Raw genomic sequence first — 16,622 nt, 5'->3', positions numbered from 1 at the left:
CCTAGTATTTCCAAACCTATGCAAAGACACAATGAGACTGCAAAATGAAATTTCAAAGTTTATTGACAGGTGGCATTGTTCAAATGGTAGCTGGTTCCTTGCAGCTTAGGAAGTCATCGCGGGGTGTCGTCACTGAAGGGTTGATTCTTTTTGCCATAGCAGATATCGCAGAGTGAAGGGTCGAGGATTTGCACAGGAGAATGGGAGAAATCAGGAAATTAAAAACTCCTTCTTCTCCTCCTCCTCCGAGTTCGCTCTCTACCTCTACGACCTCTTCTCCTTCTGCCATGTCGTCTTCTCCTCCTTCCATGTCTCTCCTCCTTCCGCCTTCCCGCCTTCTGCGACGGCTCCTGCTTCTGCTCCTGCTGCGTCTGTACCTTGCCATTTCCGGAGAAGATTATGGCTTTCAAGATCTCCGCAGCGGGAGCACCAGCAGCTCCGTGGAGGCAGCCACCCTGACTGGTGGGATGTCCTCATCTTGTGATCTGATCTGGCAGCTCTGGCCTTTATATACAGGTGTTGATAACTGTGACAAAACCTACCGGGTCACTCACCTGTGATGAACTATAATGGGCTTGTTCAGACATGGGCATCAATTTTACTGTATCGCAAAATGTCCATATAAGGAAAATACCAGCTGTCCTGATCATGTCATTAAAAAAATACTGACTTACCTAGCCAGCGAAGTAAACAGTTACATTACTGTTTCATTCAAATAATTACAGAGGGTTCAGAACTAATCGCTACATTCTTGATACAGCTCATACTTTTCTGCAAGCAAACAGCTAAGAATAAAATTGGTAATTTTTCATATCTTGGCAAGGCCATATAGTCCACGGTAAGGCCATAGGTCAATAGACTGACCTGAAAATATGCATATATTGGTGAATGTATATGTATATAGGCTGTTTGTCAGGATGTGCAGCAAACCTGATAGGTGAGAGAAGGAATGGGGTATTACTGAAAATATAATGCCCATTATAAAATCAGAAGGCCCTGGAAGAATGTTACAGCACTGTTCCAAAAATTCTCAAGAAGGACTGGAAAATACCGAAAATATGACATCATCAAATCATAAGACAGTCTAACAACAGTGTTCAAATTCTGGGCAGCTTATCTCATTGGGTTTCAGAGATGGCTGAAAAAAATAATGATCCAAGGCAGAGAAACTTCCATATGAAAAAAGAAAAAACTTGGGACAGTTTATTGAGGGGAAAAAGAGGTAGAGGAATGATAGATATATGATAGATAGGTTGTGTAGAAGATAGTAAAAAGGATGTAAGAATCCTGATCCTTCCTGGAAATAACCAACATCTGGCTGAGACGGCTAGGAAGAAACTGTTAATTGTCATAAAACCACCTAGTATTTCCAAACCTATGCAAAGACACAATGAGACTGCAAAATGAAATTTCAAAGTTTATTGACAGGTGGCATTGTTCAAATGGTAGCTGGTTCCTTGCATCTTAGGAAGTCATCGCGGGGTGTCATCACTGAAGGGTTGATTCTTTTTGCCATAGCAGATATCGCAGAGTGAAGGGTCGAGGATTTGCACAGGAGAATGGGAGAAATCAGGAAATTAAAAACTCCTTCTTCTCCTCCTCCTCCTCCTCCGAGTTCGCTCTCTACCTCTACGACCTCTTCTCCTTCTGCCATGTCGTCTTCTCCTCCTTCCATGTCGACCCCCGCGGCCTCCCCTTCGTCGCCTTCTGCGACGGCTCCTGCTTCTGCTCCTGCTGCGTCTGTACCTTGCCATTTCCGGAGAAGATTATGGCTTTCAAGATCTCCGCAGCGGGAGCACCAGCTCCGTAGGAGGCAGCCAACCTGTCTGGTGGGATGTCCTCATCTTGTGAGCTGAGCTGGCAGCTCTGGCCTTTATATAGAGGGGCTGATAACTGTGACAAAAACCTACCGGGTCACTCACCTGTGATGAACTATAATGGGCTTGTTCAGACATGGGCATCAATTTTACTGTATCGCAAAATGTCCATATAAGGAAAATACCAGCTGTCCTGATCATGTCATTAACACTTTCCACTGAAATGACTATATAAGGACAAAGCCACAAGTTTTGACCCTATATGGACATAAAATGGTTCTTTGTTGAAATGACAGTATAACCACAAAAACAACATCACAAACACCCTGAAGTTAGGAGGACGCAGCCAACTATGAAGCTATGGAATTGTTTGCCTCCACATTACCCTTGCCTTGTTGGATTAATTTTGCCAATGGTTGGGTGACTTGATTTAAACTGTGGATCTATTCGGCCTACCTGTCTTTGGTGGAAGTTCCTGAGCTTGTTCGTTGAGCTGGTACTCTGACCTTTATGTAGAGAGGCTGATAAGTATGACCCACTTTGCCCTATTATTCCGCTGTGATAAACTAGAATTAAGCAATATATGGCCATCAAATTTACTGTACAGCAAAGTGTGTATGTAAGAAAACAAATAGATTTTTCCCTTTTTATAAACACTTTGAAAGTTAATGTATGTAGGTCACACTTATCAGAGGGGAAAGCAGTGACCAGTTGATACTATCATATCTCTTCACTACATAATGGCAACACCCATCATGACACCCAACCATCAGAAATGAGAAGTTGCCCTTCCTAATTTGATCTACTTTGATTACTACCCATGTGTTCATTTATGAACTCCAGGAGATGGCACTATCTCAGTCCTAATTGTGTTTTCTTGACTTTGAACATTTATGTCCCTAAAAAGGTTGCTTTTAAGATCATGTGAAATGTTTTGGATCTAGTGCCCTTTTTTTTTTTTTTTTTTTTTTTGCAAAGTGAGAAAAAGTATCATATGGCCCCAAAAGGTTTCACCTTTGTTTCCTGAGGGCAATTGAAACAGCATGTGAAATACAAGTTAAAAGAGATGGCTGATTTATACTGTGTGTATCTTTTTCCCTGCAGCAAATGAATAACTTCAATATTGTTGTCAAATGCACAGTGTAGTATTTTGGGGTGATAAAATAATTAAGTGTTGAAACATTGTGATCTGTGTGTCATTGAGAGGACTAAAGATTTGTGAAAAAATGGTCAAAAGCTTAAAACCAAACCCATGATTTGAATACAGTGGGCCAAATTCCCCTTTCCATTTCAAGCAAGCAGGAATGTAACCCATTACATTTGTAGTAAAAAGGAAGGTATTTTTGCCACTAGAACTAACAGTCTTTCAATAGCAGCTGTTACAATTTGAAAATAATAGGCTTGATTCTCCATTCACACCAGTTTTATATCACTATAACTCTATAAACTCTTATGGAGCTAACTCCTAATTGACACTGGTATAACTGAGAGGATGATCAAGCCAATCCTTTTCACTGGAAATGTCTAAATCAAATATGTTATAGACATCTCCACTTCATATTCTACAAAATCTTCTTGGCTTTATCCCTCTTCTCAGGCACCTGTGTGATGCGTACCATTAGTTATGCACTCCCACTCGCTCCTGTCATGCCTTTATTACATCTGACCAGGCAAGTCTCAGAATAAGGAAACCTCTCAATAGAATCAGTACTGTCTGTTCGCAAGGTGGTCTTTGAACTGATGTGGCATTCACCTCTATAGTACGACGTCTTCCATAAATGCTGTCCTTGTGCTTATCCAAAGCATTCACAGTCAAAGACTCTAGAACTTGCTGGATGTTCACTGGCCTTCAAAATATAGATTGAATGTACTCAGTTCTTCAGGAAATCCTAGGCCCTTTCATGTTTTTTCACACATGTATGAAAGATGAGAAAGCTTGCAAATCATCTATCTCATGATGCATTAGATGGAACATCTTGGAGGCGCTCTTCCTGAGGGAGGGGTGACAACATATCTTTTGGAGGGCAAGTATGTACAAATTCACGTAGTCACTGACAGTTTTAATCACAAGAACCATACAGACTCTACAAAACAGATCCACCTCAATAACCAAACAGGCCTCTGTAGAAGGACTGATTTCAGATCAACAAATGGCTATGTGAGTAGAAAATTATTACGAGGCAAAATATTTCCCTCCTCTGTCATAGGATCACGTCATCTCCCCCAACCTCCAATCTAGATATCGTTGTGTATGTGTTTCATTAATTGGCTGCCTCAGTTTGGTTGCTATGTTTTATTGATTTTCACACCTCTCTGAGCCTTCCTTCTGTTTTCCCACATTCCCTACACTCCCCCCAGTCTGTTTCCTCCTTCCCATGTTTTCCTGCTCCCTCATAGTTTCCTGTCCAATTTCCAAACAACAGAGAGAGCCACATTACAATCACATTCTCTGAGGGCAGCCCAGGTTCAATTTCTTCAGGAAAAAGATGGGAGTCATCAGTCAACTTTACTGCACAAGCCTTCTTTCTCCACATTCTTTCTCTGGCTTTCACAGAAAAAATAAAACAGTGCAGTATGAAGCATGTGGGTTACACTTTGACTTCAGACCAGCAAGCCAAAGCTGCTAAGTCAGTAAGCTCACAAAGGCCTGCACTAGAGACCTCACGAAAGCCTGAGGCTTAACATCAGCCCAGAGAGCCAGAGGTGCTGATCTAGCAAACCTTACAAAAACCTGTGCTTTGACAAGAGCCAGTAGCCTCACAGAGGCCTGACTTTGACTTTACTCCAGCAAGGTAGTGGTGCTGTACCCGACACCTGAGGCCTGTGTCCAGGCATCATGCTAGGAAGATGGAGATACCAAGCTAGTATCCCAACAAAGTCCCGCTTGGCTTCAGCCCGGAGCCTGGAAGTGCTGTAGCCGGAACTCTGTGTCAGTGCTTTGACCATTACCAACCTAGCATGTTGTATGTGCTGAACCAGTGACCTCATAGCAGCCCGTTCTTTGATATCAATCCAGTATGCTACATTTGAGGAACAAGTGACCTCATAGAGGCCGGCACTTGGACATAAGCCCAGAAACCTAGAGGCCATTAACCACATAAACCACATAAAGGCCTGTTGCCTTGGGGCCAGCCATCATTCTAGAATGTGTTGAGATTTGACCTTATCCCAGCAAGCTAAAGGTCCTGAGCTGGTAACCCTCCAAGGCCTGTGCATTTACATCAACCCAGCATGCTATAATTGGTCAGCTAGTGACCTCACAGAGGCCTTTGCACTGAATTCAGCCTGTGGTGATCAGATCAGTGTGGGGAAAAGAATGAGCTAGTGAACTCACAGAAAGTGCTTTAAGTCCCATTTACTCTTCTGGAGTGACACAAGAGGGATCTAAGAAGAGCTGAGGAGCTGGCCTTCTGCAGTTATAAAAACTCAGGACCTATTTATCTGGAATGACTACAACCCTTGGAAATTATTAAAAATCAATAATAATACTGTTTTAACATGTAGTGGCAAATGAGACATACAGCTTGTCTCAGCTGGCCATCTTCACAGATTAAGTTTACAGAATCCAAGCCTTTATTTGTTTTGACCACAATAGGAAATTCTATCTATCCAATTACTGAAGCTTGCAGAAAATTGAATTGATTTATGGACTAGCACAGGGGTAGGCAACCTGCATTTTGAAAACTTTAGCCCTCAGTCTCTCAGGAGGCTGCGTTTTGTGTAAAGCGTCACAGGCCAACTGGAATCCATCATTTAAGCAAATGGATACCTTCTTGAACAAGAAATACATGCCTTCACTTGACAGAAACACTTTTCCTATTTGCATTACTGAGAGTTTTGCTACAATAAATGTACAGAGAGAAATGGCATTTTCTTAAATACAATTGCCTCGGCAAGTGTGACACATACTGTATAAAACAACATGAAAGTAGGGCGGATATATATATATTTTTCTGGGGGGATGTTGATCTGTGTGTGTTGATCTGATTTCTTGATGGGCTTCTCATGTTGCAGAGGGAGAAAGAATATTCTGGATGCTGAATGCTTACAAAGGACGGATAGCTCACTTTACCTTTAGGGCGAATGCTTTTGAAAAATCTCTCATAATGACTACGACATCTCTTTGCAGAGAAAAGAGAGGAGAATTAAAAGTAAGTAAAGTCCAATTAAAAGAATCATGGTGAAAATTCAGGTAATTTTGCTAGGGACAAATATTTTTCAGCTTAGTTCCAAAAGGGATTCGTTTAAACAGATATCTCAGAATTGCACAATACATTTATAAAACTGTCAATAACATTTCTACTGGGAAGAACCCATCTCTAAATACACTCTCTAGTTAATACAGATTCATGTTTTCCAGTTTTTCCTAGACAAGTAATCTTTCCCCTCAAGAAAATTTTGCTCGGTTAGATGTCCTGGGAATGAATGTCTGTCTTTATCACAGATGCAAAAGATTCACCCCTGAAAATATTATAGCAGTTCTAAGAGACAGTCTACATGGGAACACTCCAAAAAGACATTCCAAATGAACTGAAGGTGTGAATGTAAAGTGGATTATTTAAACTGAATTGCATTCAGAATTAAAGCGGCTTTATTCAGTTTAGCTTATTTTAGTTTAGCTAAACCGAATTAAGGCCAGCCACTTTAATTCTGAATTAGAGTATCCACACAGAGGTTTAATGCAATTTAACTAATCCTCTTTAAATTAATACTTGTAGTTAATTCAGATTAACTTTCCTGAGTGTTCCTGCATAGACAAGTCCTAAAATTTGAGTAGCATGAGAGGTGTACCACAACTCAGAGACAAATGCTGAAGACCTTTCAGCCGCTTGGTCTTGTAAGGCACCAGCCCTAGTTACTTCCCCTAACAGCTTGAACGAATGGCAAAAGTGAAGAGGTATTTTTCTAGAGCTGACAAAAAAGAGAAGGGTTGCAAATACCCCAAGTACTGTGTCTTAAACAGTTACAACTCTGGAGAAACAAGAGCAGTTCTTATTTGGGACCCTGATTGGGAGTGGGGTGGAAGAAGTGGCAATCTAATAGAGGACTAAGGTTCTTCAGGCCTAGTCACTGCTGGATAGTCCAGACCAGTCTCTTATTCCAAGCAAACAGGAGTTTATAGGTTTGCAATTAGCGGTTTCTCTCACTGGAGCCTGTCTGCCAGGATTTCCTGCTCAGTCGCTGCTGTTTCCACATGCACAGGCCAACTCCCACTTGCAATCTCCTCCAGCCACACCCTATTCCATATGCAGTCCCTCAGCTTCTGATGATGCCTGCCCTAGACACAGTTCCCTGGGGAATTCTTCATGGATCTAGCTTCTCTGATGCTCCTGGTTTCCAAGCCACAGCTATTCCCCCCCAACCCCCTGCCCCAGGAGCGAGGGTCCTGCCTTAAGGTCTTTCCTTCTACCTGGCCAGAGGAAGGAGAAAAAGGATAATGGAAATGGTAGTTTTTTTCCATACCAGGTGGCATCAATCACCATAAGGAAAGGTTTCAAAGTGGAGGTTTTTGGTCTGTTTGTTGGTTTGTTTTCAGCAGGGATTTGGCAAAATCTAATCTCACACTGGTTTAAATTAGGAGTAACACAAGTCCATGGACCTGATTCTGATCTCACACTGTGTTCATACACTGGTGTCATTCATTTACCTGAGAGTAGTTACCCGTAATTTATAGATGTGAATTTTCTAACACAAAAGGTATTTCACCCAATGTGGGGTAACTAGTTTAGACCTCAGTATGATGCGAGGCGGGCGGGAGAGGAGGAACTGATCACTGGAATGGAAATTGGTAATTGCCTAGAATCTTGTCTTCATGGCACAGTCTCGACCAGAAATATACATACATGGCCGATGATGGAGGGGTGGCCAGGCAAAATTTGAGTGAGTGAGTTCTGCGACCCTGTGCTCCAGGTCACGCTGCCACTCCCTCAAATTTGTCTCACTGTTCTTCCATCACCACAGAGGGGCAGCTGGGGGAAAACTGTGTGCTGTGACCTCATGGACCAATTCACAATGCCTGGAATGGGGAGTAGGGCCCAGACCTGCAGAAGAGAGGCTGCTAATGTGGGGTTACTTTGCTTTTCAACCCTCCCTCCTCTGGCCTTCCCTCCACACCAGGACCGTGAGCCATGTAGAAACTTCCCACAACCCACTGTTTGCGAATGATAGATATATGATAGATAGGTTGTGTAGAAGATAGTAAAAAGGATGTAAGAATCCTGATCCTTCCTGGAAATAACCAACATCTGGCTGAGACGGTTAGGAAGAAACTGTTAATTGTCATAAATCCACCTAGTATTTCCAAACCTATGCAAAGACACAATGAGACTGCAAAATGAAATTTCAAAGTTTATTGACAGGTGGCATTGTTCAAATGGTAGCTGGTTCCTTGCATCTTAGGAAGTCATCGCGGGGTGTCGTCACTGAAGGGTTGATTCTTTTTGCCATAGCAGATATCGCAGAGTGAAGGGTCGAGGATTTGCACAGGAGAATGGGAGAAATCAGGAAATTAAAAACTCCTTCTCCTCCTCCTCCTCCTCCTCCGAGTTCGCTCTCTACCTCTACGACCTCTTCTCCTTCTGCCATGTCGTCTTCTCCTCCTTCCATGTCGACCCCCTCCCAGCCTCGTCGCCTTCTGCGGCGGCTCCTGCTTCTGCTCCTGCTGCCTGTACCTTGCCATTTCCGGAGAAGATTATGGCTTTCAAGATCTCCGCAGCGGGAGCACCAGCTCCGTAGGAGGCAGCCGACCTGTCTGGTGGGATGTCCTCATCTTGTGAGCTGAGCTGGCAGCTCTGGCCTTTATATAGAGGGGCTGATAACTGTGACAAAAACCTACCGGGTCACTCACCTGTGATGAACTATAATGGGCTTGTTCAGACATGGGCATCAATTTTACTGTATCGCAAAATGTCCATATAAGGAAAATACCAGCTGTCCTGATCATGTCATTAAAAAAATACTGACTTACCTAGCCAGCGAAGTAAACAGTTACATTACTGTTTCATTCAAATAATTACAGAGGGTTCAGAACTAATCGCTACATTCTTGATACAGCTCATACTTTTCTGCAAGCAAACAGCTAAGAATAAAATTGGTAATTTTTCATATCTTGGCAAGGCCATATAGTCCATGGTAAGGCCATAGGTCAATAGACTGACCTGAAAATATGCATATATTGGTGAATGTATATGTATATAGGCTGTTTGTCAGGATGTGCAGCAAAACTGATAGGTGAGAGAAGGAATGGGGTATTACTGAAAATATAATGCCCATTATAAAATCAGAAGGCCCTGGAAGAATGTTGCAGCACTGTTCCAAAAATTCTCAAGAAGGACTGGATAATACCGAAAATATGACATCATCAAATCATAAGACAGTCTAACAACAGTGTTCAAATTCTGGGCAGCTTATCTCATTGGGTTTCAGAGATGGCTGAAAAAAATAATGATCCAAGGCAGAGAAACTTCCATATGAAAAAAGAAAAAACTTGGGACAGTTTATTGAGGGGAAAAAGAGGTAGAGGAATGATAGATATATGATAGATAGGTTGTGTAGAAGACAGTAAAAAGGATGTAAGAATCCTGATCCTTCCTGGAAATAACCAACATCTGGCTGAGACGGCTAGGAAGAAACTGTTAATTGTCATAAATCCACCTAGTATTTCCAAACCTATGCAAAGACACAATGAGACTGCAAAATGAAATTTCAAAGTTTATTGACAGGTGGCATTGTTCAAATGGTAGCTGGTTCCTTGCATCTTAGGAAGTCATCGCGGGGTGTCGTCACTGAAGGGTTGATTCTTTTTGCCATAGCAGATATCGCAGAGTGAAGGGTCGAGGATTTGCACAGGAGAATGGGAGAAATCAGGAAATTAAAAACTCCTTCTTCTCCTCCTCCTCCTCCTCCGAGTTCGCTCTCTACCTCTACGACCTCTTCTCCTTCTGCCATGTCGTCTTCTCCTCCTTCCATGTCGACCCCCGCGGCCTCCCCTTCGTCGCCTTCTGCGACGGCTCCTGCTTCTGCTCCTGCTGCGTCTGTACCTTGCCATTTCCGGAGAAGATTATGGCTTTCAAGATCTCCGCAGCGGGAGCACCAGCTCCGTAGGAGGCAGCCAACCTGTCTGGTGGGATGTCCTCATCTTGTGAGCTGAGCTGGCAGCTCTGGCCTTTATATAGAGGGGCTGATAACTGTGACAAAAACCTACCGGGTCACTCACCTGTGATGAACTATAATGGGCTTGTTCAGACATGGGCATCAATTTTACTGTATCGCAAAATGTCCATATAAGGAAAATACCAGCTGTCCTGATCATGTCATTAAAAAAATACTGACTTACCTAGCCAGCGAAGTAAACAGTTACATTACTGTTTCATTCAAATAATTACAGAGGGTTCAGAACTAATCGCTACATTCTTGATACAGCTCATACTTTTCTGCAAGCAAACAGCTAAGAATAAAATTGGTAATTTTTCATATCTTGGCAAGGCCATATAGTCCATGGTAAGGCCATAGGTCAATAGACTGACCTGAAAATGTGCATATATTGGTGAATGTATATGTATATAGGCTGTTTGTCAGGATGTGCAGCAAAACTGATAGGTGAGAGAAGGAATGGGGTATTACTGAAAATATAATGCCCATTATAAAATCAGAAGGCCCTGGAAGAATGTTGCAGCACTGTTCCAAAAATTCTCAAGAAGGACTGGATAATACCGAAAATATGACATCATCAAATCATAAGACAGTCTAACAACAGTGTTCAAATTCTGGGCAGCTTATCTCATTGGGTTTCAGAGATGGCTGAAAAAAATAATGATCCAAAGCAGAGAAACTTCCATATGAAAAAAGAAAAAACTTGGGACAGTTTATTGAGGGGAAAAAGAGGTAGAGGAATGATAGATATATGATAGATAGGTTGTGTAGAAGATAGTAAAAAGGATGTAAGAATCCTGATCCTTCCTGGAAATAACCAACATCTGGCTGAGACGGCTAGGAAGAAACTGTTAATTGTCATAAATCCACCTAGTATTTCCAAACCTATGCAAAGACACAATGAGACTGCAAAATGAAATTTCAAAGTTTATTGACAGGTGGCATTGTTCAAATGGTAGCTGGTTCCTTGCATCTTAGGAAGTCATCGCGGGGTGTCGTCACTGAAGGGTTGATTCTTTTTGCCATAGCAGATATCGCAGAGTGAAGGGTCGAGGATTTGCACAGGAGAATGGGAGAAATCAGGAAATTAAAAACTCCTTCTTCTCCTCCTCCTCCTCCTCCGAGTTCGCTCTCTACCTCTACGACCTCTTCTCCTTCTGCCATGTCGTCTTCTCCTCCTTCCATGTCGACCCCCGCGGCCTCCCCTTCGTCGCCTTCTGCGACGGCTCCTGCTTCTGCTCCTGCTGCGTCTGTACCTTGCCATTTCCGGAGAAGATTATGGCTTTCAAGATCCGCAGCGGGAGCACCAGCTCCGTGGGAGGCAGCCAACCTGTCTGGTGGGATGTCCTCATCTTGTGAGCTGAGCTGGCAGCTCTGGCCTTTATATAGGGGCTGATAACTGTGACAAAACCTACCGGGTCACTCACCTGTGATGAACTATAATGGGCTTGTTCAGACATGGGCATCAATTTTACTGTATCGCAAAATGTCCATATAAGGAAAATACCAGCTGTCCTGATCATGTCATTTAAAAAATACTGACTTACCTAGCCAGCGAAGTAAACAGTTACATTACTGTTTCATTCAAATAATTACAGAGGGTTCAGAACTAATCGCTACATTCTTGATACAGCTCATACTTTTCTGCAAGCAAACAGCTAAGAATAAAATTGGTAATTTTTCATATCTTGGCAAGGCCATATAGTCCATGGTAAGGCCATAGGTCAATAGACTGACCTGAAAATATGCATATATTGGTGAATGTATATGTATATAGGCTGTTTGTCAGGATGTGCAGCAAAACTGATAGGTGAGAGAAGGAATGGGATATTACTGAAAATATAATACCCATTATAAAATCAGAAGGCCCTGGAAGAATGTTGCAGCACTGTTCCAAAAATTCTCAAGAAGGACTGGATAATACCAAAATATGACATCATCAAATCATAAGACAGTCTAACAACAGTGTTCAAATTCTGGGCAGCTTATCTCATTGGGTTTCAGAGATGGCTGAAAAAAATAATGATCCAAAGCAGAGAAACTTCCATATGAAAAAAGAAAAAACTTGGGACAGTTTATTGAGGGGAAAAAGAGGTAGAGGAATGATAGATATATGATAGATAGGTTGTGTAGAAGATAGTAAAAAGGATGTAAGAATCCTGATCCTTCCTGGAAATAACCAACATCTGGCTGAGACGGCTAGGAAGAAACTGTTAATTGTCATAAATCCACCTAGTATTTCCAAACCTATGCAAAGACACAATGAGACTGCAAAATGAAATTTCAAAGTTTATTGACAGGTGGCATTGTTCAAATGGTAGCTGGTTCCTTGCATCTTAGGAAGTCATCGCGGGGTGTCGTCACTGAAGGGTTGATTCTTTTTGCCATAGCAGATATCGCAGAGTGAAGGGTCGAGGATTTGCACAGGAGAATGGGAGAAATCAGGAAATTAAAAACTCCTTCTTCTCCTCCTCCTCCTCCTCCGAGTTCGCTCTCTACCTCTACGACCTCTTCTCCTTCTGCCATGTCGTCTTCTCCTCCTTCCATGTCGACCCCGGCCTCCCCTTCGTCGCCTTCTGCGACGGCTCCTGCTTCTGCTCCTGCTGCGTCTGTACCTTGCCATTTCCGGAGAAGATTATGGCTTTCAAGATCTCCGCAGCGGGAGCACCAGCTCCGTAGGAGGCAGCCAACCTGTCTGGTGGGATGTCCTCATCTTGTGAGCTGAGCTGGCAGCTCTGGCCTTTATATAGAGGGGCTGATAACTGTGACAAAAACCTACCGGGTCACTCACCTGTGATGAACTATAATGGGCTTGTTCAGACATGGGCATCAATTTTACTGTATCGCAAAATGTCCATATAAGGAAAATACCAGCTGTCCTGATCATGTCATTAACACTTTCCACTGAAATGACTATATAAGGACAAAGCCACAAGTTTTGACCCTATATGGACATAAAATGGTTCTTTGTTGAAATGACAGTATAACCACAAAAACAACATCACAAACACCCTGAAGTTAGGAGGACGCAGCCAACTATGAAGCTATGGAATTGTTTGCCTCCACATTACCCTTGCCTTGTTGGATTAATTTTGCCAATGTTTGGGTGACTTGATTTAAACTGTGGATCTATTCGGCCTACCTGTCTTTGGTGGAAGTTCCTGAGCTTGTTCGTTGAGCTGGTACTCTGACCTTTATGTAGAGAGGCTGATAAGTATGACCCACTTTGCCCTATTATTCCGCTGTGATAAACTAGAATTAAGCAATATATGGCCATCAAATTTACTGTACAGCAAAGTGTGTATGTAAGAAAACAAATAGATTTTTCCCTTTTTATAAACACTTTGAAAGTTAATGTATGTAGGTCACACTTATCAGAGGGGAAAGCAGTGACCAGTTGATACTATCATATCTCTTCACTACATAATGGCAACACCCATCATGACACCCAACCATCAGAAATGAGAAGTTGCCCTTCCTAATTTGATCACTACCCATGTGTTCATTTATGAACTCCAGGAGATGGCACTATCTCAGTCCTAATTGTGTTTTCTTGACTTTGAACATTTATGTCCCTAAAAAGGTTGCTTTTAAGATCATGTGAAATGTTTTGGATCTAGTGCCCTTTTTTTTTTTTTTTTTTTTTTTTTTTGCAAAGTGAGAAAAAGTATCATATGGCCCCAAAAGGTTTCACCTTTGTTTCCTGAGGGCAATTGAAACAGCATGTGAATTACAAGTTAAAAGAGATGGCTGATTTATACTGTGTGTATCTTTTTCCCTGCAGCAAATGAATAACTTCAATATTGTTGTCAAATGCACAGTGTAGTATTTTGGGGTGATAAAATAATTAAGTGTTGAAACATTGTGATCCGTGTGTCATTGAGAGGACTAAAGATTTGTGAAAAAATGGTCAAAAGCTTAAAACCAAACCCATGATTTGAATACAGTGGGCCAAATTCCCCTTTCCATTTCAAGCAAGCAGGAATGTAACCCATTACATTTGTAGTAAAAAGGAAGGTATTTTTGCCACTAGAACTAACAGTCTTTCAATAGCAGCTGTTACAATTTGAAAATAATAGGCTTGATTCTCCATTCACACCAGTTTTATATCACTATAACTCTATAAACTCTTATGGAGCTAACTCCTAATTGACACTGGTATAACTGAGAGGATGATCAAGCCAATCCTTTTCACTGGAAATGTCTAAATCAAATATCTTATAGACATCTCCACTTCATATTCTACAAAATCTTCTTGGCTTTATCCCTCTTCTCAGTCACCTGTGTGATGCGTACCATTAGTTATGCACTCCCACTCGCTCCTGTCATGCCTTTATTACATCTGACCAGGCAAGTCTCAGAATAAGGAAACCTCTCAATAGAATCAGTACTGTCTGTTCGCAAGGTCGTCTTTGAACTGATGTGGCATTCACCTCTATAGTCTGACGTCTTCCATAAATGCTGTCCTTGTGCTTATCCAAAGCATTCACAGTCAAAGACTCTAGAACTTGCTGGATGTTCACTGGCCTTCAAAATATAGATTGAATGTACTCAGTTCTTCAGGAAATCCTAGGCCCTTTCATGTTTTTTCACACATGTATGAAAGATGAGAAAGCTTGCAAATCATCTATCTCATGATGCATTAGATGGAACATCTTGGAGGCGCTCTTCCTGAGGGAGGGGTGACAACATATCTTTTGGAGGGCAAGTATGCACAAATTCACGTAGTCACTGACAGTTTTAATCACAAGAACCATACAGACTCTACAAAACAGATCCACCTCAATAACCAAACAGGCCTCTGTAGAAGGACTGATTTCAGATCAACAAATGGCTATGTGAGTAGAAAATTATTACGAGGCAAAATATTTCCCTCCTCTGTCATAGGATCAGGTCATCTCCCCCAACCTCCAATCTAGATATCGTTGTGTATGTGTTTCATTAATTGGCTGCCTCAGTTTGGTTGCTATGTTTTATTGATTTTCACACCTCTCTGAGCCTTCCTTCTGTTTTCCCACATTCCCTACACTCCCCCCAGTCTGTTTCCTCCTTCCCATGTTTTCCTGCTCCCTCATAGTTTCCTGTCCAATTTCCAAACAACAGAGAGAGCCACATTACAATCACATTCTCTGAGGGCAGCCCAGGTTCAATTTCTTCAGGAAAAAGATGGGAGTCATCAGTCAACTTTACTGCACAAGCCTTCTTTCTCCACATTCTTTCTCTGGCTTTCACAGAAAAAATAAAACAGTGCAGTATGAAGCATGTGGGTTACACTTTGACTTCAGACCAGCAAGCCAAAGCTGCTAAGTCAGTAAGCTCACAAAGGCCTGCACTAGAGACCTCACGAAAGCCTGAGGCTTAACATCAGCCCAGAGAGCCAGAGGTGCTGATCTAGCAAACCTTACAAAAACCTGTGCTTTGACAAGAGCCAGTAGCCTCACAGAGGCCTGACTTTGACTTTACCCCAGCAAGGTAGTGGTGCTGTACCCGACACCTGAGGCCTGTGTCCAGGCATCATGCTAGGAAGATGGAGATACCAAGCTAGTATCCCAACAAAGTCCCGCTTGGCTTCAGCCCGGAGCCTGGAAGTGCTGTAGCCGGAACTCTGTGTCAGTGCTTTGACCATTACCAACCTAGCATGTTGTATGTGCTGAACCAGTGACCTCATAGCAGCCCGTTCTTTGATATCAATCCAGTATGCTACATTTGAGGAACAAGTGACCTCATAGAGGCCGGCACTTGGACATAAGCCCAGAAACCTAGAGGCCATTAACCACATAAACCACATAAAGGCCTGTTGCCTTGGGGCCAGCCATCATTCTAGAATGTGTTGAGATTTGACCTTATCCCAGCAAGCTAAAGGTCCTGAGCTGGTAACCCTCCAAGGCCTGTGCATTTACATCAACCCAGCATGCTATAATTGGTCAGCTAGTGACCTCACAGAGGCCTTTGCACTGAATTCAGCCTGTGGTGATCAGATCAGTGTGGGGAAAAGAATGAGCTAGTGAACTCACAGAAAGTGCTTTAAGTCCCATTTACTCTTCTGGAGTGACACAAGAGGGATCTAAGAAGAGCTGAGGAGCTGGCCTTCTGCAGTTATAAAAACTCAGGACCTATTTATCTGGAATGACTACAACCCTTGGAAATTATTAAAAATCAATAATAATACTGTTTTAACATGTAGTGGCAAATGAGACATACAGCTTGTCTCAGCTGGCCATCTTCACAGATTAAGTTTACAGAATCCAAGCCTTTATTTGTTTTGACCACAATAGGAAATTCTATCTATCCAATTACTGAAGCTTGCAGAAAATTGAATTGATTTATGGACTAGCACAGGGGTAGGCAACCTGCATTTTGAAAACTTTAGCCCTCAGTCTCTCAGGAGGCTGCGTTTTGTGTAAAGCGTCACAGGCCAACTGGAATCCATCATTTAAGCAAATGGATACCTTCTTGAACAAGAAATACATGCCTTCACTTGACAGAAACACTTTTCCTATTTGCATTACTGAGAGTTTTGCTACAATAAATGTACAGAGAGAAATGGCATTTTCTTAAATACAATTGCCTCGGCAAGTGTGACACATACAGTATAAAACAACATGAAAGTAGGGCGGATATATATATTTTTTTCTGGGGGGATGTTGATCTGTG

General features: G+C 42.2%; 1 protein-coding gene and 2 long non-coding RNA genes across 3 annotated transcripts in view; all 3 read right to left on the bottom strand.

The window, feature by feature from the left end:
* FRAS1 (Fraser extracellular matrix complex subunit 1) overlaps positions 1-16,622 on the bottom strand; it is a 320,933-nt gene that overhangs the window by 221,500 nt on the left and 82,811 nt on the right. The window lies entirely within an intron of this gene.
* LOC120406267 lies at positions 1,509-8,692 on the bottom strand. The gene is made up of 2 exons (XR_005599181.1): positions 8,489-8,692; positions 1,509-1,746 (listed from the first exon to the last, which is right to left on the bottom strand). It is a non-coding gene; the product is annotated as an uncharacterized LOC120406267 (long non-coding RNA).
* On the bottom strand, positions 3,454-4,924 carry LOC120406268. Its single transcript, XR_005599182.1, has 2 exons — positions 4,771-4,924; positions 3,454-3,808 (listed from the first exon to the last, which is right to left on the bottom strand). It is a non-coding gene; the product is annotated as an uncharacterized LOC120406268 (long non-coding RNA).

This window comes from Mauremys reevesii, linkage group 5 (assembly GCF_016161935.1).
Source record: "Mauremys reevesii isolate NIE-2019 linkage group 5, ASM1616193v1, whole genome shotgun sequence".
Taxonomy (NCBI): domain Eukaryota; kingdom Metazoa; phylum Chordata; order Testudines; family Geoemydidae; genus Mauremys; species Mauremys reevesii.
The sequence above is the reverse complement of the archived record's forward strand: the minus strand, read 5'-3'. Positions and strand labels throughout refer to the sequence as shown.